This window comes from Anthonomus grandis, chromosome 1, assembly GCF_022605725.1.
Source record: "Anthonomus grandis grandis chromosome 1, icAntGran1.3, whole genome shotgun sequence".
NCBI classification, from domain to species: Eukaryota; Metazoa; Arthropoda; class Insecta; order Coleoptera; family Curculionidae; genus Anthonomus; species Anthonomus grandis.
This window is the reverse complement of record NC_065546.1, coordinates 29,273,201-29,299,374: the sequence shown is the minus strand read 5'-3', so window position 1 is coordinate 29,299,374 and position 26,174 is coordinate 29,273,201. Positions and strand designations below refer to the sequence as shown.

The window sequence follows — 26,174 nt, the reverse complement described above, 5'->3', positions numbered from 1 at the left end:
TTAAATAACAGTAAGTGCGGTCTCTATACAGGTTACTGGTAAACGACATATGCTGTGTTCTCAATTTTGGTTGCTGGATATTCACCAGACACTAGCCTCATTTTACGCATATTATTTTGCCGGTAAGTTACCCCATGGAGTGGCAACATTAATCCGTTTAATATTATCCTCCAAAAACTTTATCATATTATTAAATACAAAAAAAAGTGCATCGTCAAAAGAAGTTTTAAATTTTGCTAATGTAATATTTACTTACCCTACTGATGAAACATATAAGGTACTGTTGGGTAATAAGGCCGGGCAGGTAATAAAGCCAAAGTTATCCCAACGGATACCTTAATATTCTGTGGTCCTAGTGGCACCATCTAGGTGTAGACAGATCTAACACAAAACAGTTGGCGCTTTGCGAGCTAGTATACATTCCTCCATTTACCTACATGCACGTGTTTAAAAATTTGGAAGTGTTTTCGTGCCCGTGTTGTAAAAAATACCTGCAAAAGGTGAGTAACATTTTTTGGTAGTTTGATTAGAGTATTGTTTGCATTATATTTTCCAAATTGTGTTGGTATATAGATTAACTTAACATAGTTGTTTCGTTTTATTTACTCTTTCTTTGTTACATCTAACCTCAAAAAGAAAATGGATGCCAGACTTGTAACAAGGCCGCGGCCTTATTACCTGCCTTACCATTAAATTTGTTTGCAGATAATAAAGCCGGCTACAAAATAATGCGTAATTTTTTGTAAATTTATCTTAATTGTTTACGCTGGCAAAAGTCTTAAAAAAATAATCCCATTACTTATATATTTTTTACTTACTTATATATTTTTTTAAAGAAATTTCCCACCTTATCTCAATGCAATGAGCTCCCGGCCTTATTGCCTGCCGAAATGGTTACCTTTAAGTTTCTAGCCAGGTAATAAGGCCTATTACAAGATGGTCTAAAAGTTGTTTTTCCATGTAGGATTCCTGCGGAAGTCTTAGAAAATAGTTTTTTATACCAACGTGTCAGCAACAGTTACAGCGCGGAGCAGTTTTCTAGCTTAGGTAAGTATTATAGCTGTAGCTATAATGTTCCGGCCATATTATCTGTCTCCTACATACGCAGTAGAAAATACTTTTTTATTTTTCAGTTATGGGGAAAAAAAATCGAGGAATACGAGCAAATTGGACCGAAGAAATGATGGAAGAGGCCCTTCAGCTATTAAAGAGTGGTCGGTCTCAAGAATGGGTGGAACAGCAATCTGGGATTCCGCGTCGTACCTTAAGGAATCACCTTAAATCCGGTTCTTCAAACAGGTCATTGGGAGCAAAACCAGTATTAAATATGGAACAGGAAACGGACTTAGAAAGGAAAATATTGAGATTTTCTAGCAGAGGCTTTCCGTTAACTTCGAAAGTTTTACGCCGAAGTGTTTTCAATTATTGTGAGAAAATGAGCGTTAAACATAAATTTAACCGGGAAAAAAAATTGGCGGGTAAAGAATGGTACCGTGCCTTTCTAAGACGTCATCCACAAATAGCTCAACGCAAAGCACAGCAATTAAATCCTGCCCGAGCTCAGAAATTGAATCATTTCATTGTAAATGATTATTTTGATAAATTGGATGTTCTGCTGTGTAGAACCGGATTAAAACATAGCCCCGAAAAAATTTACAACATGGATGAGAAGGGTTGCAGATTAGCCCTTCATCACCAGCAGCTAGCACTAGCCCAAAAAGGTGCCAAAAGAGTGCACTTAGTGGCGCCTGAACATGCGGAAAACGTCACAGTAGTCGCTTGTGCAAATGCCCTAGGCCATGTCATACCACCTATGATTTTATTCAAAGGGCAATGTGGAAAACCTTGCTATTCTGATGGTTTACCAGCAGGCTCAGCTGTACACATGACCGCAAAGGGCAGCATGACGACTGAGATATTTATCAAATGGCTGGAGCACTTCTCACAATTTATGTCTTCCCCTCCAACAATTTTAATTTTTGATGGAGCGTCAAGTCACCTAGATGAGTCCATTGCTGAAAAGGCAGAAACTTTAGGAATTGAGCTTTTATGCCTACCCAGTAATACGACTCACGAGCTCCAGCCAATGGACAAATCCGTTTTCCGGTCTTTTGAATCCCACTGGGATCAACAGCTTCTTGAATATTGGAGTCAACATCCTGATAGAAGGTTGAGTAAAGAGAGATTTTCTGATGTATTCATGCCAGTCTGGGGAAAGTGCATGACTATTAATAACATCTGCAATGGTTTTAGATCAACTGGTATCTACCCGTTCAGTAGAAACGCCATTCCTGAACATGCATTCGCCCCAAGTCTTCCAACTCATCGTGGTCAAAATATTGCAGCTGAAAATAGTGAGGAAAGTGCCATAGTAAGGGAAGAACTTTGAGATTTGGAAGATGATATTCCATTAGCAACATTATTTAAGACAACTAAGGATAATTCAACAGTACATTCCAGTACCAGCCCTGCAGATCAGTCTCAGTCTCAATCAACTCAGTCAGAAGATTTAGCTGAAAAAGGAGAAACTTTACATCAAAACTCTTTCTCTGAAGTTTTAGTTACACCTGATATGGCACCAATAAAAACCTCCAATCGAAGAAAGGCTTTGAATTATCGTGCTCAAGAGGTCAAAAGGCACATATTTAAGGATCGTAGTTCTGGTAAAAAGGTTACCAATATCTCAAAAAAGGGTTCTGTTGTGAAGAGGAAGTCCGCCAATACGCCAACTACGAGCCTTTCAGCTGTATGGATGTGTTCTGTTTGCCTGCTTGACTTTGTAGCCGATATGAGAGCATGTTCATCTTGTGGTACTTGGGTTCACGAAGAATGTGTTGGACTAACAGTTGAAGATAAAGAAGCATTTATTTGCCCTGAATGCATGCCCTGAGGAAATTTTAAAAATCGGCCTTATTACCTGCTACAAATTTTACTCCGTGGCCATATTACCTGCCTATGCTGGTAATAAGGCCAAAAGAGTTGTTTTTATTTTTTTGCATTATGAATGTTTAAAAATTCTTGTTTTCATTTTTTAGTTATATTTTTTAAAAGAATACATGTTGATTTATCTTTTGTATCTTACTTTGTAATAAAAATATTTTTTATTTGGTTATAACAAAAATATTTTTCTTAACCCGGCCTTATTACCCAACAGTACCTTAGCATTAAACAAGTATGTACTATGCTTTAAGGTCACCGGGAGTTGAAAGATCTCTTATGTATATACGGACCACTGCGGGGGACAGTCTCGCAAGTGAACTAGGCTAGTTAATCATAAGGATAAGAAATGAGTTTAACGTAAAAATTACGTTCCTTGTCAAACCAAATTAAAAGTATTGAAAGTATAATAAATTTTTAAATTTTTAAATTAATTTTATTTTAACTTCAACAACTGACCTTTGTAAGGAATGTTGCTTTTTCATTGAAAGCATTGAGAATGTTGAAAGGTGCCCTCCTCTCTTCTAAATTACATTAATTTTTATGCCCTTTAACAACCAACAAACAAAGTTTAAACGGAAACATGCATACCGGACCCAGAACCCAGATTACAAAATGACCTGGCAGACATTCTACTACGCTGGAGAAAACACAAAGTTGGATTTATAGCAGACATAGAAAAAATGTATAGACAAATAAAAGTGGATAGTGCAGATCAGGAATATCAAAGGATTGTCTGGAGAGAGCATCCAGATGAACCACTACAAGAATTCCGATTAACTACAGTAACATACGGAACAGGCCCGACACCATTCTTAGCCATAAGAACTCTTCACCAACTAGCTCACGATGAACAAAGAAACTTTAAAAAAACATCGAAGATTATCCTGGAAAACTTTTATGTTGATGACGTACTTTCGGGTGCCAACAGTGTCACAGAAGTACATGAACTTCAAAATGAACTAATAAAATTACTAAAATCCGGTAATCTTTCACTGAGAAAATGGTCCAGCAATTCCAAAGACCTTCTACAAGAAATCCCAGAAGAGCTAAAAGAAAAAAGCACTATTGAAATTGGTGAGGAAGAGGTCATAAATCGTATAAGGGATACATAGCGATTTTTGTGTGCATGGCAACCAAGGCAATTCATATTAAAATAGTAAGTGACATGACCACAGAGACTTTCCTGGCAGCATATAGAAGATTTATTTCACGAAGAGGACAATGCACAGACATATACAGTGATAATGGAACCACGTTTGTCGGAGCAGCAAATCACATAGAAGACGAAGTACTAAAAATAACTGAAACACAAGAAGTACAAGACGCAATTAGCACCACAGGGACAAAATGGCATTTTATTCCACCCTCCTCACCACACTTTGGAGGACTGTGGGAAGCTGGGGTTAAATCAACAAAACATAACCTACGAAGAATCATTGGAGAAACGACATTAACATTTGAAGAATTATCAACGTTAGTATATCAAATTGAAGCGTCCCTGAACTCTCGGCCACTGTGTGCAATAAATGACGCTACAGACAATGAGACAATACTCACGCCAGGTCATTTTTTGATTGGAAGGCCACTAGTAGGCCCATTTGCATGGTCAAAGACAGACATAAATGGCTCTATGCTTCAGAGATGGAAGTTAATTAAAAAAATGAAGAAGGACTTCTGGAAAGTATGGTCCACAGAATACCTAAGTAGACTACGAATGCGGTACAAATGGAAAGAAGACAAAGAGAATTTGAAAATAGGGACAGTAGTGCTTATCAAAGAAGACAACGTTAACCCAGCAAGATGGCCATTAGCGAAAATAACCAAAGTGCACCCAAGTGATAACAACAAAGTTCGAGTAGTCACCCTCCGAAAAGGAAATACGGAAACAAAAAGGGCAGTAATAAATTTAATCCCGTTACCATGCGAAAAGGAACAAGACTATCATCAACCCGCACAGACAGTGAAAAGCAATGTAACAATCCTAAGGAACGACCCAAAATTTCAGCATAGCCGACAACCAAAACATGGAATTACGCTATTAGACATCCTGCTATGTTTCACTATTTTTATGCCAACAAGTGGGACAGCAAACTATACAATCAAGAAACCCGCGAAAGGCCTATTTATTGAGCATCTGGGAACATCCAGAATCGAGGGAGGAGAATTTAGGCTTCAACTCAATATCAACAAAAGTCGAATTGATGATGACAGTAAAAAGGTCTCACAGGCAATAAGTCGATTCCAAAGCCTATGTGAGGAAGCAAAACAACTTTCAACAGCAACAAACTGTCAAACATTGCCACACCATCTTCTAGATAAAGAAAAAGAGATAGAGTTGCTTAACACTGGATTATTTGGAGTTCGCCGCAAAAGAAGAGGACTTTTTGGCCAATTCCTAACATCGGTTTTTGGAGTAAATGATGAAGTTTATAGAAACATCGACAGCTTACAGTCGAACCAAAAAGAACTAATTCAGGCTTCCAAACACCAAACCAAAGTAATGATCTCTGCTATCGTGCAGATCAATGAAACAGAGGTAAAAATGGAGCAGCACATCAATCGATTCCAAGAGAAAATAACCCAAAGTATGAAAATCATCAATAAGATGAAAGGGTTCGAGCGCATATTAGACAGTAATGAAGTTAATATTCATATCCTTATGGTCTATCAGCTGGCATCAAATTTCATAGCTGAAATAAGTGGCTACTATTTAAAACTCTTCAAGATACGATTTGAACAAGGATCGATTTTCACCATCTTATCACCAGCCCATGTACACAAAATTCTTCAGAAAGCGAACGAAAAATTACCATCTCATTTAAAAATAAGACAGGTACCCATAAAGACATCGCTACAAGAAGAGAGAAGACAATGGGCAGAAATTTTTACACATTTTGCCATTGAAGATATTTCCGATTTCAACCTCCTGAAGGTATATCCTACAGCTCTACACGTTGAAAATAATTCCTACTGGTCTCTGGACATTCCTAATGACATTTTGGCTGTAGACTACAATAATCAACAATAATTTGAGCTATCACACAATGAATTAACAGCATGTACACATCGAAGCAGCCATTATTTGTGTTCGCCGACAACAGTTAGGAACATAGACGCCAGTCCAAATTGCGTCATTGACGAAATATATCAACGACATCAAGGGAATTCTTGCAACATAACAAAACATAACTCCCACACGACTATTTGGAAACAGCTTTATACTCCAAATACATGGATGTTTATCTCTACAAATCCCATAAGCATCGCAATCACGTGCAATGGCATACGAGAAGAAATGGTATTAAACACCACTGGTATAATTCAGTTAACCGAAGCATGCATTCTAAAAACAAAACAAAATAATATAATTGCAAACCGATTTGATACTGTTCCTGTTGTTTCTAGTTATACAAAAACATCAACATTTATTAATGTCAGCGACCTACACCATACAAAAACAAACACAGTCAGCAGTTTTTCGAGAGAAGCCGTGTTTAAGGTATCAGATGATCTGACTAACCTTTCGATTGACGAGCAGCGACTAGGCCAGCAGCTGGAAGGCAAGATATGGAAAAAGGTCACACTCCACTCCTATACTGCAGGAGGCTGTACTATACTGATCATCATCCTAGTGTCTTGCGTATTCCTATGGGTTATTAAAATTAGACAATACAAGCAACGAGAACCCAGACATAAGACCCGAGAGACCGAAATGGTAGAACTCCGTCCCTTAAATCTTCCTACAGCAAGTAGCAGAGAGAGCGGGGAAGATGTCTGTCTAATCGACATTTTTAATTTTAAATTTATTAATTTAAAAATTCTATTTTTTACTTAAGTATATAAAACTATTTATGTTAGTCCATCAAGGTGCGTAGTATAGTTTATAAAAACATAGGTCTGTCACCCGAATCACGAACTGTTTAGTTTTTTAAAACAATTTGCAAGGTTTCATTATTGGGAATGTACGAAGTATTATAAAGAGAAAACATCTTAGTTTTGAAAATTACCACGAATTTTTAGTTTAAGACTGATATAAATAGTTTTATATACTTAAGTAAAAAATAGAATATTTAAATTAATAAATTTAAAATTAAAAATGTCGGTTAGACAAATAGCAACTAAACCAATTTTAATTTTAATATGCACTTAGAACATTGAACGGCTGGCCTTTCAATGTTCTAAGAATATGCAAAATCTGATAGATCATTAACAAAAAATACAATCGCGTATTTTCCACTATGGCGTTAACTTTACAGTGTTACTATTTTACCAAGAGTTTGCAGACGGTAGCTCAGAATTATTGGAGGCTTGGGATTGTTCGAAGGTTCACTTATGACTGGATATTAAAGAATCTAAACTTGATTATTACTATTAAATAAGAGGGCGCCACTTAGTTTTTTTTATAAATGAAAGAAAACTAAGAAAAAGACTTGGTATATAGGTTTCAATTAACAATTAAATGACCCTGGATAAAGTAGATTTAAAGAGGCAAAAAAAAAATCTTAACCATACAACCAAATTATATTTACATCAAAGATGTGTATACACCTCATGTTCTAATCTGTTAAATATTAATAATTTATTATGAATAATGTTGATATGATTAAAATAAGTTTGACAAAAGTAACATTTAAATTATGATTTCGCTACTAGGTAGATTTCAGCACGTGAAAAATAAATTGCAATTATTAAGTTTTTTGTATATATTTGTAGTACGCAGGGGAAAGTTCATGAACCTTTTTACCTAAGGCATATCAACCTTAACCGAGTTATATCTACCTAACTACCAAAAAAAGGTACTGAAAAATACTCAACAAAAAATAACTAAAATTATAGATAAGAAATTGACGTATTAAATTATGATATTGATTAAATATTTTTAGCAATAAATTGAAATTAAAGGTATATTAATAAAAATTTAAATAAGTGAGACAAATCTATGGTTAGTAATATTTAAATAAATTTAATAAACTGGCCTGTATATTCTTCCAAGAAATGAACAGCTAGCCTTCAAAACCGAGGCTGTGAATGTATGCCATTTTGTAGCTCAGCTATCCGGACTGGGAATCTCTAATACTAGCTCTAACTCTGGCTCCAGCTCCACCGCTTTCAGCTATTTCCCGGGGAAATCAACAGCCTGCAGCCATCAACAATTGAAGAAGAATAAAGAGGAAAACGGAAAAGTAAAACCCTAAAACAATGGTTGCCATTGTATTCACTGTCCATAAAAAATTATGGCGTTAAAAATGTGACACACTCACCTGGCTGCAAGTTTCATTCTCTATCCATCAAAATCTTGGGCATCCTGCACCAGAATTATGAATTAAATAGTTCCCTAAAGGAACAAGATTAAGGACTATAAATTACAAACCATATTGGCCACTTCCTGGTTCACAAACTTCGGAAATAAAAAACTGGCCTTTTACGTGCGCTCCTATTTTCAAATCAAATCAAAATGGTTTATTTGTCAAAATTTACAGTTTTATAGGTCAATAAAAATTACAAGGAAAAAAAATTATATTGACAAATAGGACTATTCTCTCGATTATAAAACCGTTTTCCGTAGTAAGCACAAGCAAAGAAGGGATGAAAAAGCCCTTTACAATTTACAAAAACAATTTTACAAAAATAAAAATAACGTTCTTATACAGGGTATTCCGTTAATCATGTTACAAACTTCTAGGGCAGATAGAAAACGTCAAAAGAAAAACAATAGTTCATATAAACATGGGTCCGGAAAAGTTTCCTCAGGGAGCTAGAGCTCTTTGAAAATAACCTTTAAAAACTAGTTTTTTTTAATAGCTCCGGAACTACTTTAGCTACCGCAACCAATTTTGAGAGGTAAATTATTGTTAGTACGTCTATGCTTTTGAACCTACTAAATAAAAGAAAAATGTACCAGGGGCTTCAGAATCAGGGGGGTATTTGGTAAATTTAGGCCCATTTCTTTAAGACTTTAATTTCTGCCCGTTTGGGCATTAGATTATGATGTTCCTATGCTTTTTACATAAAAAAGGTGCTCTTAGTAAAAGTCGGTAAATGGTAAATAGCACCGTTTTTGTGAAATTTGACGAAAAGCAAGTTATGAGATACAAAAATGAATTACCTATTATTATTAATAAACAATTTAAAAAAATCTGGCGTAAATAAAAAATAAATGTTTAAAAAAAGTTAAGGTAGCCACTTTATTAAATTGGTACTCAAATTAATTAACTGTCACTTTAATTACCTTGAGGCATAAAATGTTTAAATGATTTTAAGTGTAATAAAAAACCAACAAATTAACAATTTTAGAAACGTAAACAAATTTTATTAAAGATTGGTATTACAAAAATAAACTTAAAATATTAATTGCTCAAAATGCCGGCCGCCACGATCAATACATTTATTGTATCTACGCAGCATAAGGTTGACGTGGTTAAAAATATCAGGCGTGGTTTGGATTACTTCAGCAGCTGCGGAAAGTCTGGCCACCAGGTCTTCTTCTGACTCGACTGGAGTTTCATATACGAGACTTTTCATATGCCCCCAAAGAAAAAAATCTAAGGGTGTCAAATCAGGTGAGCGCGCTGGCCAGGTGACAGGGCCTCCGCGGCCAATCCAGCGCCTTCCAAAATTTTCATTTATAAACTCGCGGACAATAAGTGAAAATTGAGCTGGCGCTCCATCGTGTTGTAGCCATAACTTCTGTCGTATATTTAGGGGCAGATCATCTAATAGTTCTGACAGTACATTTCTTAAAAAATTTAAATAAATATTTCCCGTTAAACGAGGAGGCAACATAATTAAACCAATTAAGCGTTCTTCAACAATGCCGGCCACAGGCCAGCTCCTAAAATCAATACCATAAGGGTTTTTCTCACTCCACACATGATTATTCTTAGAATTAAAAATGCCTTCTTTTGTAAATAAAGCCTCGTCAGTAAAAAGGACATATTTTGGAAATTGAGGTTCTTCTGTACACCGGTCAAGAAACCACTGGCAAAAATTCACGCGGGGCATAAAATCATTGGGTCCGAATGATTGCACCTTTTGCAGGTGGTAGGGCCGAAGAAGCTGTTCATTAACAACGTTCCATACCCTAACATGATTTACATGCATCGCATCAGCTACTGCTCGAGTACTTACTGATAGGCTATCTTTAAATCGCTGAAGCCCTTCTTCCTCAAAATCCGGGATTCGGATGTTCCTTTGCGCGCCATTATCTTGGCGTTTTATTTTAACGGAGCCAGTCTCCGTGAGCCGTTGATTGACCCTTTCAAAAAGTGTGTGAGCTGGGATTCGCCTTTCGGGAAGCCGCTCTTCATATAGTCGAGAAGCAGCTCTACCATTACATCGAACTTCCCCATAAATTAAAAGCATATCGGCGTATTCAGCAAAAGTGTAATCTTCCATTACTTAACCGTAATAAAAAGGGAATTAATATCATGTAAAAAGTATTGACAGTGACAAATTTAAAAAATAATGACAGTGGCAATGAATTAGCATTATTATTATTATTAAAATAATTAATTCAGGTGCTGTATCTTAGTTTGGTTTTAGTCAATTTCCACAAAAACGGTGATATTTACCGACTTTTACTAAGAGCACCTTTGTAATGTAATTGTAATGTAAAAAGCATAGGAACATCATAATCTAATGCCCAAACAGGCAGAAATTAAAGTCTTAAAGAAATGGGCCTAAAATTACCAAATACCTCCTTGATTCTGAAGTCCCTGGTAAATATTTTTTTATTTAGTAGGTTCAAAAGAATAAACGTACTAACAATAATTTACCTCCCAAAATTGGTTGCGGTAGCTAAAGTAGTTCCGAAGCTATTAAAAAAAACTAGTTTTTAAAGGTTATTTTCAAAGAGCTCTAGCTCCCTGAGGAAGCTTTTCCGGACCCATATTTACATGAACTTTTATTTTTATTTTGACGTTTTCTATCTGCCCTAGAAGTTTGTAACATGATCAACGGAACACCCTGTATAGGAATGCAAAGTAAGATATACAATTAATTAACGTAAGACAGGCAGCGGCAGTGCGAAAACGGACGAGCGCAAGGAGAGAGAACAGACGAGGCAAAAAAAGACTCCAAAAAATAACCCCAAGATGCGTGCATCGGTCTAGGCTATCAAAAAATATACGTATGTATGATACGGAAAAGAAAAAATAAAACTAAAAACCGAATTTTAAAATAGAATCTCCGAGCATTCCACTTAAAATTAGCATATTATATACATATGTATATCTTATGTTACATGTTACTATTTCTTGTATTATGTTATTATACGCATTATTACATTTTATATATCACCCTACTTGAATTAATTGCCAATTCTTCTATTTGCAACACGGGAACAAGTCTTCGAATAATGGACGCAGTTCCGACTAAATGAATAACGACCCCACCTCTCGCCTGAGCAGTCAATATCAGCCAATCAGAGAAAACATTAATTAATAAACAAGACCAATCAGAAAAGTGACGAACCGTCAACAGAAAGCATGGATAATTAAACCAGTAGAGTGATGCGTTACAGTAGTAATGTGTCATTGACAGTGTGAGTTTAAAGAAATATGAATAAAAATGAAGTTGACTGAAATTATTAATGTAATTATTGAAATTAATGAAATATCAATGGAGCGTTGTAAACATAAGGAGTAGAAAAATAAAACGCTACAGCACTTGTAGCGGAGTTGCACTCCGATTTTTCAATTATATTGTTAAGGATATGTGCCTCCAATATGTTCGTTCCAACACAGTTAGTATAGATTTGCTAATTGGCAGTTTCCGTTCTCCATTTCCGAGAAGGGTAATTTTTTTACCCAATCAAATATTATTTCGAGTTAGAATTTCTGCCATAATTGGAAAGCGAGCCCAATCTAGCCGTTCCATCATTTAAACACAAATTTGTAATAGTAGCTATATTTGCCGTAATTAAGGTCTTCTATCTACTAATCTCCTAAAACAGGCCCGGCAAAAGTTGTTTAATAAACATTGTTTAACTTTGAACAGTATTACTGAGAAACCAAACAGGATTAAAATTCTTCAGGAGTACTTTGAATTTATGCAAGAGCATTTATGCAAATGATCCATGAAGAAGCACGGGATAAACTTTTCGTAACAGAATGACACTATGTGAGATACAGGCGAGTTCTACAGATTTTAATCCTGGGCGCAGAGCCGGTTATATAATTCACGGAGGACGAAGAATAAGTCAGCCAAGCTTTAAAAGAATTGGGAAGGATTATTTCATGTAATCACCGGAATGAATCACGTGGTATACCAGTTCCAGCGACACCCGATAACAAAAAAGTTGTAAACGTCGTTTGACTGGTGCCTTATCATAACTTAAGTCACATGAAGGTGTCTTGAAAAGATAGCAGTATTGTCAAAATGTAAATGCATTGAATACTCTTATAGTTTTTGGACTGTTTTACTCAAGGAGACTACATATTATTTGATACATTGATATATATGCTAAGAGTGTGTACTCAAAAATGAGCGAAGTTTCAGAAAGTTGCCACGTCGGCACTGTTGCTCGAAAGTGTACCTCACTCTGATTGGCTCGACCCACCTTTTAACATCTGCTCTTATTTTGTACTTTAAAAAGAGTGTTTTCTGAATTGCAAATTACGATATATTATATGATAATTTATACCTAAAAACCCTTTTTAGCATATAAATTAATTAAAGAAGTGTCCACCCTATTTCAACCCCCATTTATTTACAACTTTCACCGCAAAATTTCATCATGGCCCCATACGAAAATTCTCCCTCCACTTAATACTTATTTAATATTTAATAAAGACCTTCAATAAATTCCGAGGTAAGAGCGTCACAACTAGGGGGTGCATAATATACAAAGAAATAGCTTGGGAGAGTGGGTGGGTTTGTCTCTCGCTTCGATACGGTTTCAAGTGAACATTCGTATGCTAATTTAGGAATTTACACTACAACTAGTTCCTCTAAAATTTGCTACAGTAGGATTAGCACCACGGGCTTTCGATTGATGTTTGCTTATTTATATATACGGAATTGAAATGAATGGTATTATGCTCCAGGGGGTAATTTGTTTCTTGATATATTGATTGGACGAAGCGAACAAAAAAAATAACTGAGAGCGCTTGAATTTTTGTTAAAATTTTATGGAAGTAAACAGGCAGAGGACCTGTGTTATCCCGTAATGTACAACGAAAGGATAATGATCAACAATTAGTGAGATCCCTCAGAAAGAACGTTCCACTATAGGAATATTAATTGGACGTGAGTTATAACAACAAAGTCTGGTAATGAAGTTTTTCAATTAAGTTATATTTTGTAAATTTAAATTTATTATTATTTTTATTTAGGTCTTCAAGGAGATCAATGTTTTTAATGAAAAATGGGTGCACATAATCCCTAACATAAGAAAAGTTAAGACAATTAACTATGTTTATTGGTCCAATTGCTGGGATCTGGAGAAAGAATTTTCAAATAATTTATATTAAGAGCATTTCCCAACATGTCCATCTATCCATTCTAATTATTAAATTCAGTGGATCACTGAATGGCTTACAATCGATGTAGTAAGGGCATCGTTAAACGTGAAATAATTTACGAAAGCTAGTAAGAGATGGCGGTTACGGAGGCCAAATTGTGGGGTCCAAAGGGTTGTCTCCACGTTGTTGTATCAAATAATACACCGGGAAACCTAATTAGCACTTTTATTTCCACATTAAAATAGCCAAGATCGACAAAGGAAAAATTATCGTGAACTTAACGTGTGTCTCTCTTCTTTCCTCTTATTCAACTGTCAACAGTCAAAAATGTCAAGCAGGGATAAATACAAAATGGAAAGAGAGTGACGACAATTCCCATACACTCCCCTCCTAGTGATACAATAAGATAAACTTACTACAGTAATAAAGAATACTTAATACTAGTCACATCGTATTATATAATGTCCACATGGACACACACAAACACAGAAAATATTAAGATTATTGTAAGTTATATAGGAGTTAATAATATATAGATACGCTACAAAAAATAATTTTACCAAAACCTAGACCATTTTGTTAAGTTAGTCAGTTTGGATAACCGTCTGGTAATAAATCAAAATAGAAACACTTAAAACAGAGTAAGAAAAAATTATAATCATGGAGCAATCACTAACAGCAGTCTAGCTACACAGACGTACAATCTGTATTAAGAAGAAGCAAAAGTGACTTTTTTATTCTTACGCGAGTAAGTTTTTAACACCGGCTGATCGTTGGATGCAGGGGTACCTGAATATTCAACTATATCGTCCGGAATAAAGAAAGCAGGCTTTAACAATTCTACAGTAACCGCCTTATTCGTGCCATTCACTTCAATTTCAAATATTCGATCAGAAACGCGCCGAACAATTTTATACGGTCCCGAGTAAGGACGTTCCAGGGCTTTCTTGGCAACGTTACGTAGAAATACATGTGTACAGTCATGCAACCCTTTAAAATAAAAAATTCTATTTTTATTTTTATGAGCTGCGGGAACCGGTCGAACTTGTCGCATATACTCCCTAAACTCCTCAATGAAGAAGTTGGGGTCTGGTGTGATCTTCTGGAAGGAAAAATTCACCTGGAAGTCTCAATGCTGTTCCAAACAAAAATTCTGCTGGAGAAGCACCGGTATCCGAACGAATATGGGCTTGTAGACCCAACAATACCGTGGAAAGTGTGCTTACCCAGTTTTCTTTGGCGTGACACATTAAAGTCGCTTTAAAAATTCGGTGCCACCGTTCAATTAAGCCATTTGACTGAGGATGATACGGGGTAGTGCGAATTCGTTGCGTACCTATGAGCTTTAATAACGCTTGAAACAATCTCGATTCGAATTGGGAACCTTGGTCTGTCGTTATGCATTTAGGTGATCCGTACCTGGAAATCTATGTATCGAAAAAGGTACGACCGATTGTTTGTGCCGACATATATTTAATTGGCGTAGCTTCCACCCAACGCGAAAATCTATCGATCATGGTTAAACAATATGTGTAACCGTCATGTGATGGCAATGGTCCAACGATGTCGATATGCACTTGGTCAAAACGACCATCCGGCGAGACGAATTGATCTGGAAAAGTTTTTACATGTCTAGTTACCTTTGATGCCTGGCAGTCCATACACACTTTACACCATGTTCTTGCATCTCGTTGCATGTTTGGCCAGACATATCTCTGGCGAATGAGGCGATCGGTGACTTTGGCACTGGGATGTGATGGATGATGAACCATGCGAAAAACTCTTTCACGTAGGGCACAAACGGTCGAATTGATTCACCCGAGATCTCGCAATCTAACTTTAATTGTTTACTTTAATTGTTAAACTGAATTGTTTTAAGCTTTAATGGGTGATCCTGAGTAGTTTTGATAACTTTTAGTTGTTCATCAACTGCTTGATGTTCAGCAAGTTCGTTTAAATTAAATTCTTGTGGCAGTCGAAGAGCATCAATCCGAGAAAGCGAATCAGCTACAACGTTCTCCAAACCGGCCAAATGGACGAATTCCGTTGTAAACGGAAGTTGTCGAGGTGACGCTTTATCACTGCGTTGATTAAAAGCAAATATTAATGGTTTATGATCGGTGTAGACTTTGAATTCGCGACCTTCCAAAAAATATCTAAAATGTTTAATAGCGCTGTAAACTGCGGTAAGTTCTCGATCATATGCGCTATACTTGGTCTAAGCGGGTGAGAATTTCTGAGAATAAAAAGCTAAAGGTTCCCAGTCATCACCGGAGGATTGTTCTAATGCTGCGCCCATGCCAAAATCCGACGCATCTGTCACTATCCTAATATCCGCACCCATCCGAGGATGAACTAATAAGGTCGCGTTTGACAAAACGTATTTTGCTTGTTCGAACGCTTCCGAGGATTCCGGGGTCCAAATTATTTCCCGTTTATCATTCTTAACTGCGCCAGCGAGGTAAGAATTGAGCGGTGCAAGAATAGTTGCGGCATTAGCTAAATATCGACGATAGAAATTCAATATTCCAACACTCTTAAAAATAGGTGAATAAAAATTCAACAATTGTATAGATTTTACACACAATTTGATTCTGGAAATGGTACAGAATCAATTAAAACAACTGTGGTTCTATAATCAACAAATTGTGTATCAATTTGATTTATTTTATTGTATATATAGTACACTATTTGTGTACTTAAATTCGACAATATTTTATATTTATTTAATATAATTGTTCAGTAAATAAGCAAACTCTTAGTGTTTTTTTTTAACATGGTATGTACAGGAAAAAAACACAATTTGTGCATTTTAAATACACACGTTAGTGTAGGTTGTTTTTACAATATATTTTATTTTCTTTTATTTTAACTATAAAATTTTATTACAAATTGTGTATAATAATACTATATATTGTTTTATAAAATTAAATATAGTGTAGGTTACTTATTTTAGGTTTGTATATCAAATTAACATAAGAACTGGAGTTTTTTATTGCAATATTTTGTATTTATATTCATAAAAATTTTAAAATAATCAATATATTTCTATGAAAAAAATAAACAAATTGTTTAAAAATGTAAAATATATTTTAGTGAATTTCGTCATAAATCTGTGTAATAATGAATTCTAGGGCTCCTGGGAAAAACAGGATAGGTCATAATTTGATTAAAATAAAATAAGTCTTGTAAAAAATGGGAAATAAGTGAGGCCCAACGTTTGGTAAGAAAAGTAGTCATATTAGAAAAATACAGATTGAATATGTATTTTCCTAATTTGACTTATTTTCTTTTTATCAAACGTTAGGCCCCACTTTTTCCCATCTTGTTACTTAATTTACTTATTTAATTTTAAGCAAATTATGACTTTTTTTCCATATTGACTGTTTTTCCCAAGCACTCTAACATTTATGTTTTATAAAAATTTTAGTTGCATAGGTAGGGTAAAAAAAATCAATTGTTTTAAAAAAACATTTTTTTATTTAAATATACCTTTTAAAAAAGTACACATAACCTGCACAACAAAACAAAAAAACTTTAGTAGTAGTATTACAAATACACATTAGGAACGCAAATAGGAACTTAAAATGGAAATTCTTAGTTGTAAAAACAGGATTTTAAATAAGGCTAATAATAAACACATACATTTATGTATGTGTTTTATGTACGTAATGTGTTAAGTATCTTTTAGATTTGTAAAAAAAACAAAAGCGCATTGCAAAGTTAATAAAACAATAGCAATAAGTTGATTTTATTAAATAAGACATATATTTTCTGCTAGATCTAAAGACCTTTCTTCCCTGATTGCAAAAATATATAGGTTGTTTATATTTGGAAGGGCTGTTTTTAAATTATTCAAGTTTAAAATTTTTAATAAATTAAAATCGTGTTCGCCAAGTTGATCATGGAGTGCCGAGACGTTCTGCATACGTCAACGTGACATATGTGTCGTTTTAATTTAGACCAACCCAACTCATAAGAAAATGGGTTATTAATAAGGAAAAACTTTAAGTAGTTTTTTGTTTTTAGAGAACTTTAAAAGAAACTTTAATTAAATTAAATTAGTTAAAGTGAAGTCAATTAAAATTAAGTTAAATTATTTAAATTAGTCGTGATTTTCCAAGGTAAGAACTTTAATTTGAATTAAATCGATATAATAACAATTAATATGTCACTTTGAAGTATGCGGAACGTATCGGCACTCCATGATCGGCGATCACGATTTTAATTTATAAAAATTTTAAACTTAAATAACTTAAAAACGGCTCATCCAAATATTACCAACCTATACATTTTTAAAATCAAGGAAAAAAGGTCTTTCGATTTGGCAGAAAATATATATAGTATTTCATTTAAAAAAATCAACTTATATAAAAAATACCCTGTACATATATATGTATGTAGTTACTTAACATCTACAGTATATCAGGCCGGTAATTGTTAACAAAACAACAATCATTTACTGCTATCAATTTATTTTCACATGGTGTTGAAAATTGCACTTTTCAGAACTTAAGGAGGTGGGACAGATGCCCTGTGAGTTAACCAAGTAACCCAAAAACTCTAATTCCGGCACACCAAACACGCACTTATCCACGTTTAGGCGAAGATGGAATTTTTTTAGCCTTTCAAAGACGACAAGCAAATGTTGTGAATGTTCGTCAGGAGAAGATGACGCGACTAAAATATCATCAATATAGATGAAAACATAATCTAAATCACCTAAAGCACGATTTATATATCTTTGAAAAGACTGGCTAGCATTTCGCAAACCAAATGTCATGAACAAATACTCAAATAATCCGAATGGGGTTATAATGGCAGTTTTTTCCACATCTTCAGGCGCCATCGGAATTTGTTGGTAAGCTTTCTGTAAGTCCAAGGACGAGAATACCATTTTACCACTCAGATTTAGGGAGCAGTCATGTAAGTGGGGAGTAGGATACCTATCGGGAATTGTAACAGCGTTAAGCCGTCGATAATCACCACATAAACGCCAGGTACCGTCTTTCTTCATAACCATTTGTGCAGGACTGCTAGACGGACGACAAATACCCGCCTCAACCAGTGAATTAATTTCGGCCTTAACATGCTTCAATTTCTCTGGAGTGAGCCTACGAGCACGCTCCGCAATTGGTGGACCGCTGGTTAAAATATGGTGGAATACACTTCGATTTTCTGGAGGTGATACCGTGCCCGCACCTGTAATTTCAGGGAATTTAGATAATAAATGAGAGATAGAAATATTCGGATTGAAACAATGGATCGATTATGTGGATGTAGAAGTATAATTTCCGAGTGAAAAACTACCGGTTGTCGAGTCGATAATTCGGCGCTTTCTTAAGTCAACTTATAATCCGTGGTGGTTTAAAAGATCGGCTCCAATTATTGCACAAGGCACCGCCGCGATACAGAAATTCCATTTAATAGGGCGACGCAATCCCAAATCTAATTCGCGATAAGATTCGCCGTATGTGTAGGTATCTATGTGCGTGTCGTTAGCCGCAAAAAGTTTAAGTTTGGCCGGAGCAAGTTTAATCTTTAAATCAGCGGGGACTAAAGAAATGTTCGCACCGGTATCAATTAAGAAATATTGACCCGTTTTTCTATCTCGAATATGGAGACGACTAGATGAATTGGCACCCTCCACCACTGTCTCCGCGCGGGGAGGTACCTCTAGTTTTTTTCTTTATAGTTCGCGTACTCCGTGCACCAACTACGTCGGATTGTCCGGATATTTTTGATGGGCGTAACACAAATTTGGTTTGTCCACAGATTTATTTCGCCCGCGAGAATTACTTCTAGACTTGCGAGTACGCAACTTTTGTTCCAATGCATCTACCTTCGCGGTAAGTTCATTTACACTTTCAATCAGTGACTGGATTTGCGCTCGAGAAGCGGATGATTCAGCACTGACAACACTAATTTGATGACCGCTGGCGGACAAGTTAGAAATATCTGCGAGTTGGTCAGCCAATTCGGCCATTGCATCTAAGCTCGCCGCATTTGATATTACAATACCACGATGTTGCTCGGGCAACTGCTCTAAAAACAACAATCTAAGAATTGAGTCATCCACCGCATTGTTAACATTAAGATTACGGAGTCGACTTAAAATCAAGGATGGCTTACCGTCCGTCAAAACCTGCCCCTTTAAAAGCTGTCGTAGTTTGGCTTCGTTTGATACAGCAAAGGTTTTAATGATTCGCTCTTTAAGTTTGGAAAAAATGTCAGGTGGAGGTGGTGATAAAGCTATTATGTACTTGACGCTACCAAGCACCTCTACATCAAGCGCAGCCAGCATAATGTCGGCCTTAGTACTTTCAGCCGTGATTCGAGCGTTTCGCAGAGATATATCTACCTGCATAAACCATAGAGCAGGGTCAGCGCGAAAAAATGAAGGGATTTTGGAACTCGGTAGCTAACAACCCGCTGAGCCGCCTGCGCCGCCAGACCACCTGTTACCAATTGCTCCAGTTGTTCGACACGCCCTTGGGCGGTTTTAGACTCATGAATGATTGCTTTAATTTATTCCTCTGTAAAAGACATATTGCTACCAAAATAAAAAATACGGCACTCTAGATTTACTAATTAACTGAGAAAATGGTACCTTTATACGGATGCTAACAAAAATAATATTAATTTGCAAAACTAGTAGTTTTCAAAGCGTAGTCGCAAATATAAAACGCTTCAAAAGTCTTAAAACCGAATAATATGGTTATTAAATTAAAGATTATTAATTAAGATTATATATTAATTACAAAACTTTTATGTAAGTGCTTTAAATGTGGTTAAACTTAGATCCAACATGCATGTTCAACCTATAACATACTAAGAATAATTTACCCAAGTAAATGCCAAACATTTAAAACAGATTAAATATCCTTCACCATAAAATCAAGGTATGCTGCAGAACTCTGTAATCGCCAATTGTCAAAAACGTTGCAGGTTCCTGTTTTATCGGCCGCTTCCAACCCGCTGTCGCTCGTCACGTGGGTTGCAGATTACTGTTTTACCGGCCACTATCGATCAGCTGTCACGTGTCAGAAACGTTGGAGGCATAGAGAAATGAATATTAAGAGTGTTTGAAAGGTAGCCTAAACTGATCATAAAGTTTTAAACCTTAACCTAAGATATTTAGTTCGGTTAGACGGCATCGAGGGCCAACTTCTGTCATAATTGTCATTAGATTATCGATTTTCTTTCCTTCCTTGCCATCACCCACCTTCGCATCATCGATCGTCCCCATTGCTTATTCCTTTTTATTTGGGCGTCCATTGGGTTTGTTCTTTTGTTTTTTTCTCAACAAAAAAATAGTTAAAAATGTAGCTTAAAGTCATTAAAGTGTAATTTCATCATATAGGCAGAAGCTTTTTTGTTGTTTTATTGTGTGGTTTCAGATCCCTAGGATGGGGTAAGTGCAATTTTTTTTATCAAATAGTTTTCACCATGTTCTAGGTCACCTAAAATTGTTGTTTACCATTTTAAAACTGCCCTAATAATGTCATCACCAGGAAAATTAATTTTTAAATGCAAGGCACCCACTTGTTCTAATACATACTATTGTCCTATTGAAGATTCATACAAAAATAAAATTTTCTTTAAATTTCCTGAAAGTGACATTATTAGGAGGTCCCAATGGTTTAAAATACTTGGTTTAAGCGCAACCTCAACAAGGTGTTATTTATGTCAAGACCATTTTGATGATATTTCATTTACTAGTACTATACATACTCGGTTAAGAAAGTGTGCTCTCCCAATTGCTGGCCCAAGTATTATTCAAAATGCCCCAGTACTGGTTGAGGCACAAGTACCTTGGGAAGATACATTGACTATATTACCTGCTGTCATAATCCAGCAATCTCAATATAATGTTCAGAATGAACATAATTATGCTAGGCCAATGGTCATTCACCGTAATTCGAAAAGAAAGGTTGTGGGAAGCATAAGGCATATTGACGGAGAAAATGGCACAAAAAAACAGAGATTTAGTATGTTGAGTCAAATTTCTGAAACAAGGGTTAAAAATCTTACTCCTAGAAAAAAAAATTTATTATCTAAACAAAACCCAAAGCAACAGAATCTGCAAATTAAAAAGCAAACTGTTTTTGAGCAAACAAAAATTGAAAGCGGCATATCAGTTGTCAAAAACCCAAGTTTTTAAAGAATTAGAGCAAAATATGGATTGAACAAAAAGACCAACATGGACAACCAAAGATAAGGTATATGCCCTAGCACTCTACAAAAGAGGTCCAAAATCATACAGGTTTTTAAAAAGCAGTCTAGCTTTACCAAGTAAATCCACCCTACAAAAACTTTTAAAAAGTGCACCCTTTGAAGCGGGCATTAATGATAAGCTTTTTGGTAAATTAAAATTAAGAATGAATAAAATGAAAGCAATTGATAGGTATTGCTCATTAATTTTTGATGAAATTTCACTGTCAGAACAATTAATGTACAATCGGTTATATGATATGGTTGATGGCTATGTAGACCTAGGGCCCATGGGTAGAAGAAATCAGTTTGCAAATCATGCTTTAGTTTTTATGGTCAATGGCCTCCACAAAACTTGGAAGCAACCAATTGCATATTTTTTTACTAGGGACTTACTTACAATAGAATTGAAAGTTTTAATAAAACAGTTGATTGCCAAAATTGAGGAAACTGGACTTACAGTTTTATGTACAGTATGTGACCAGGCATCTAATAACCACTCTACCATAAAACAACTTTCAAAAGAAAATACTCGACCGGGTCCATACTTTTATATAAACAACCATAGGGTTTTTACTCTTCTTGATTATTGCTTTATTAACTGCTCTATCTTTTAGCTATAAATTAAAATAATATTTAGTCTGGCAATTACATAATATATACTTCATCATATTCAAATATATTTTTTTTAATCAAAACTTTTTTAGATTCCAATTAATATGAATACAAAATTCTTTTAAAACTCCCTGATCAATTCAAAACATTTTATATATATTGTATATAGTAGTTTTTTTAACATAGTTTTTTTAAACTTTTTTTACTAGGTCTGACGAAAGGTATCATCAGTGCTTTGCTGCTAGGAAGTACCAAAAGCACAATAAGTGAAACAACTTCCATTCTACCAGGTCACTACTCAAGAAGGTACCTCACCTCGATAAGATGGGAGTAAGATCCAGGGATGCTCATTGAATATTTAAGAAAAAGGACCGATGACATCTAGAATTAAGGGTATACATCAGTGTCAACTAATTTTTAATATCATACTCTCCATAAAGAATATTTTAATTACAGGGTTAGTTTTTATATATTACCACGCCCCTAACATTTTCGGGTACCCTCTGTACAAAAAAGTAGGTAGTAAACGTAAAATTTTTAGGGCATATTTTTGAGAATTATAGTTCTTATGTCTATAAATAATTAATTTATAAATTTGATAAATTGTAATTTTTGTATCATATCCTCAAAATGTAAAAAGCAAAATACATACCATGGACAGTGTTGTGCTAAAGCAGCACAAAAACAAATTGTATCAGGATCCCTTTTAAGACAATAAATTATAAACTTACTTTACAATTGACTTAAATTCTACCCCTACCCTTGTTAATTTGTTGATAACAGTGAAATTAACATTGTTAGTATCGAGCATTTAATTCTCAAAATAGGACTAAATATATTATACTTAATCTCTAAAATACTGTCTTACATAATTGACCCATTAAATCTTTTTTTGATAGCGTATTGGGCTGTAAAATCTCTTTCACATTCTCTAAAAATCAGTGAAAATGTGCAATTAACAATTTATTTTTTTGAAGGGCCTAAATGCATTAACTTAACAGCTTAAAAGTAAATTTGATGAATTTAATGTCAAAACATTAACGTATTCAATTAAAAAATGTATAAAATAAACTTGAATTACAAACATTATCACTCTTAGCCTCTTCAAAAATTAAATTATTACACTTGCACTATTTCATAATTTTTTAGAGTTTGTGATCGAGATTCACAGCCTTTACGCTGTTAAAAATTGATTTAATGGGTCAATAATTTTAAATTTCGCGCCATTCTAAAATTCTGAATAGCCGAACTAAAATAATTGACATTTGTCACAGTCGGTAAAATAGTCTACTGTAATACCGATCCGTCATAGAAATGAAAGGCAGATTTCTATGACGGATCGGTATTACAGTAGACTATTTTACCGACTGTGACAAATGTCAATTATTTTAGTTCAGTTAGACCGCAACCGTACGCTGCAATCGAGTTTAGGGTAAAGATGATGCCTGCCTACTTGTCACTATGGGATTGAACCCTCTCATACTTTTAATTACTCTATGCTATGGTTGGAGGCAAAATGGCGGGAAGTCGAGCATGAGGTGTAATTGAGGTTATGAAGCACGAGGTGTGATTGGGGTTATGAAGACTATGCAATTAATTATTTTCTTACTAAAATGTCTTCCCTCCTGTTACACTGAAAATCCATAAGGGCATCGCAGCTGCTATACAATCAATACGTCCTTTCTTTCACCGGTGTAAATTTCGTCACAATAATTTGCTCAAAGACGACACGATCACGTCGGGGTCACCAAATGTGGGGTCCACAGGGTTGTCTCCACGTTGTTATATCAAATAATACACCGGGAAGCGTATTCACCGACCATCTAGTGTTAAGACCGTAATAAGGATTCATCGACGCTGATTGGTCAAGATTTGAGTATCGATTAGGTAGGTATAACAGCTTTTTTTTGTTTGCTGTTTTCATTCAAATGAATTTTGGAGTGAACATCTAATTTAAGTTTTTTATAGTTGAATTTTAAGTATTTTGGACTAATTTTTGTGAAAAATTTCAATTAAAAAAACAAAAAAACTATAAATAAAACAATTTAGTACCGTATAAAGTGTTTGTGCCCATTACATGATTAACTATTTGTATGTGTAGAAATGGTATGAATTTTACAACCTCACTACAAATTTGTTCATAATATTCAGATGAAACTTCACTCGGTTTTGCCATTTTTTCTCCACACTCCAAAATTTGACTTTGGTTTATATTTATTCGATTGCGGTTACTGGATGAGATGGAAGAGCCGTCGCTGTTATTAGGGATGTCCTCGCTTAAACCTAAAAAGAATGAAAGTTCTGGACATTTTTCTCCCAATGCTAATTGTCCTAAATTATATCTTTGACTAGCAGACACTAAAGGCAAATTCGGCAAACTACATTGAAAACAATTATACACAAAAGCCTGATGTTTACAAAAACGACCTTGTGCACCAAAATGACATTCACAAATACCTAATTTAGGATCTACTATATAACTACAATTTAAATCTTTCGCACTTGGCACTTTGTACAAATAATTATCAATTTTTTCTACGCATTCAGCACCAACACCTTCCATTTTTTTTTTAAAGATTATGAAAATTTACAACAGATTTGTTTTTTCGATTATAAGCATGGCTTAATATTCTTTTGTGTAAGTATTCTGCAAATACTACCACCAGAAAATCTACAAGTGCAACTACATTAAAAGCTTTTGTGCGTCCCAAAACCACATCTTTGATTATTCGTACTGTTGTCTCGGCAAAGTGATTTGTGTTGTTATTTTGAGTCAATTTTCCTTTTCTTGCAAACAGTGTCCATCCTTCACATCGAACGTAAAATTTGTCAAAACGACTGACAAATTCAGGGTAGTTTCCATGCAATGATTGAATGTTGTTGACAGCTTCAGTTAACTCTTCGTGTTCAGTTGTGTACATGACCTACACCAAGTAATAATTATTTTTAGCACTTTTACCGATATTCCAAAGAAGTACAAACTTAAACTACCTTTTTAGCAATAATAAAAAAACGTTTGCATATCTAGAGTTTTCAACTCTTATTTAAATTAACACGTTTTACAGCCAGCTTACGCAAAACTTCAGCCAATTTAAATGTTTAATTTTTATAAAAGTGAAGTAAAAAGCTAAAGCATCAAACAAACAAAATCCTGAGAAATCTTAGGGTTTTCTTATTTGACTTTTGACCTTAGTTATTTAAAGTGTCAAATAAAAAATCCCAAGAAGTCTTACGACTTTTTTGTTTGTCGCTTTAGATTTTTACCTACCTCACTTTAATAAATACTAAACATACATTGGCTGAAATTTTGCATAGGTACCTACATAAGTTTTATGCTACTGTTAAGAAAGGTATATAAGTTTGTATTTTTTAGGGGTATTCGAAGAGGTATTGGTAAAAATGTAGTGAATCAAGTAGTGAACTTTTAAACAATATTTACCTTCTTGAACATTAGCATTAACTCTTGCTTTTTATCCTTTGGTATTTTGGTGTTTGAATGTAACCATCGCCATTCAGCTTGACCCACATGGAAATGGCAAAACAACTGTTGTGAAGAAGGCCAGACAGTTTTCAGTGCATTTTTTTCAGCTGTTCCATCATCAGTCATAAACAACATAGGTGACTAAAAAAATAATATTAAGTTAAAATTACAGTATTATTGTAGTACATATATTACTTCTTGGCCTCCGAAGCATGTAGGATATGTGGATTTCATGAAAGAAAATGCACTAGTGTAGGATGTTTCCGTTTGACTTTCATGAATCAAGATGGCGATGGGTACTGCTTCTGCTTTGGTAGGTGCCGTCATAATAGTTATTGTAGATTGCCTTGTATCACAGCTTGCAAACGAATCACAAAATATAATTTCTTGAGATGTATGTAAGATTTGCGCTCTTTGCATAATTCCAGTGGCTATGAGAACACATCATGGAGGCTCTTCTT

At 34.9% G+C, this 26,174-nt stretch overlaps 1 long non-coding RNA gene across 1 annotated transcript; it reads right to left on the bottom strand.

Moving 5' to 3' along the window:
* Positions 1-24,307: 24,307 nt before the first annotated feature.
* LOC126742480 (uncharacterized) lies at positions 24,308-25,768 on the bottom strand. The gene is made up of 3 exons (XR_007662581.1): positions 25,672-25,768; positions 24,968-25,156; positions 24,308-24,515 (listed from the first exon to the last, which is right to left on the bottom strand). It is a non-coding gene; the product is annotated as an uncharacterized LOC126742480 (long non-coding RNA).
* Positions 25,769-26,174: the final 406 nt, after the last annotated feature.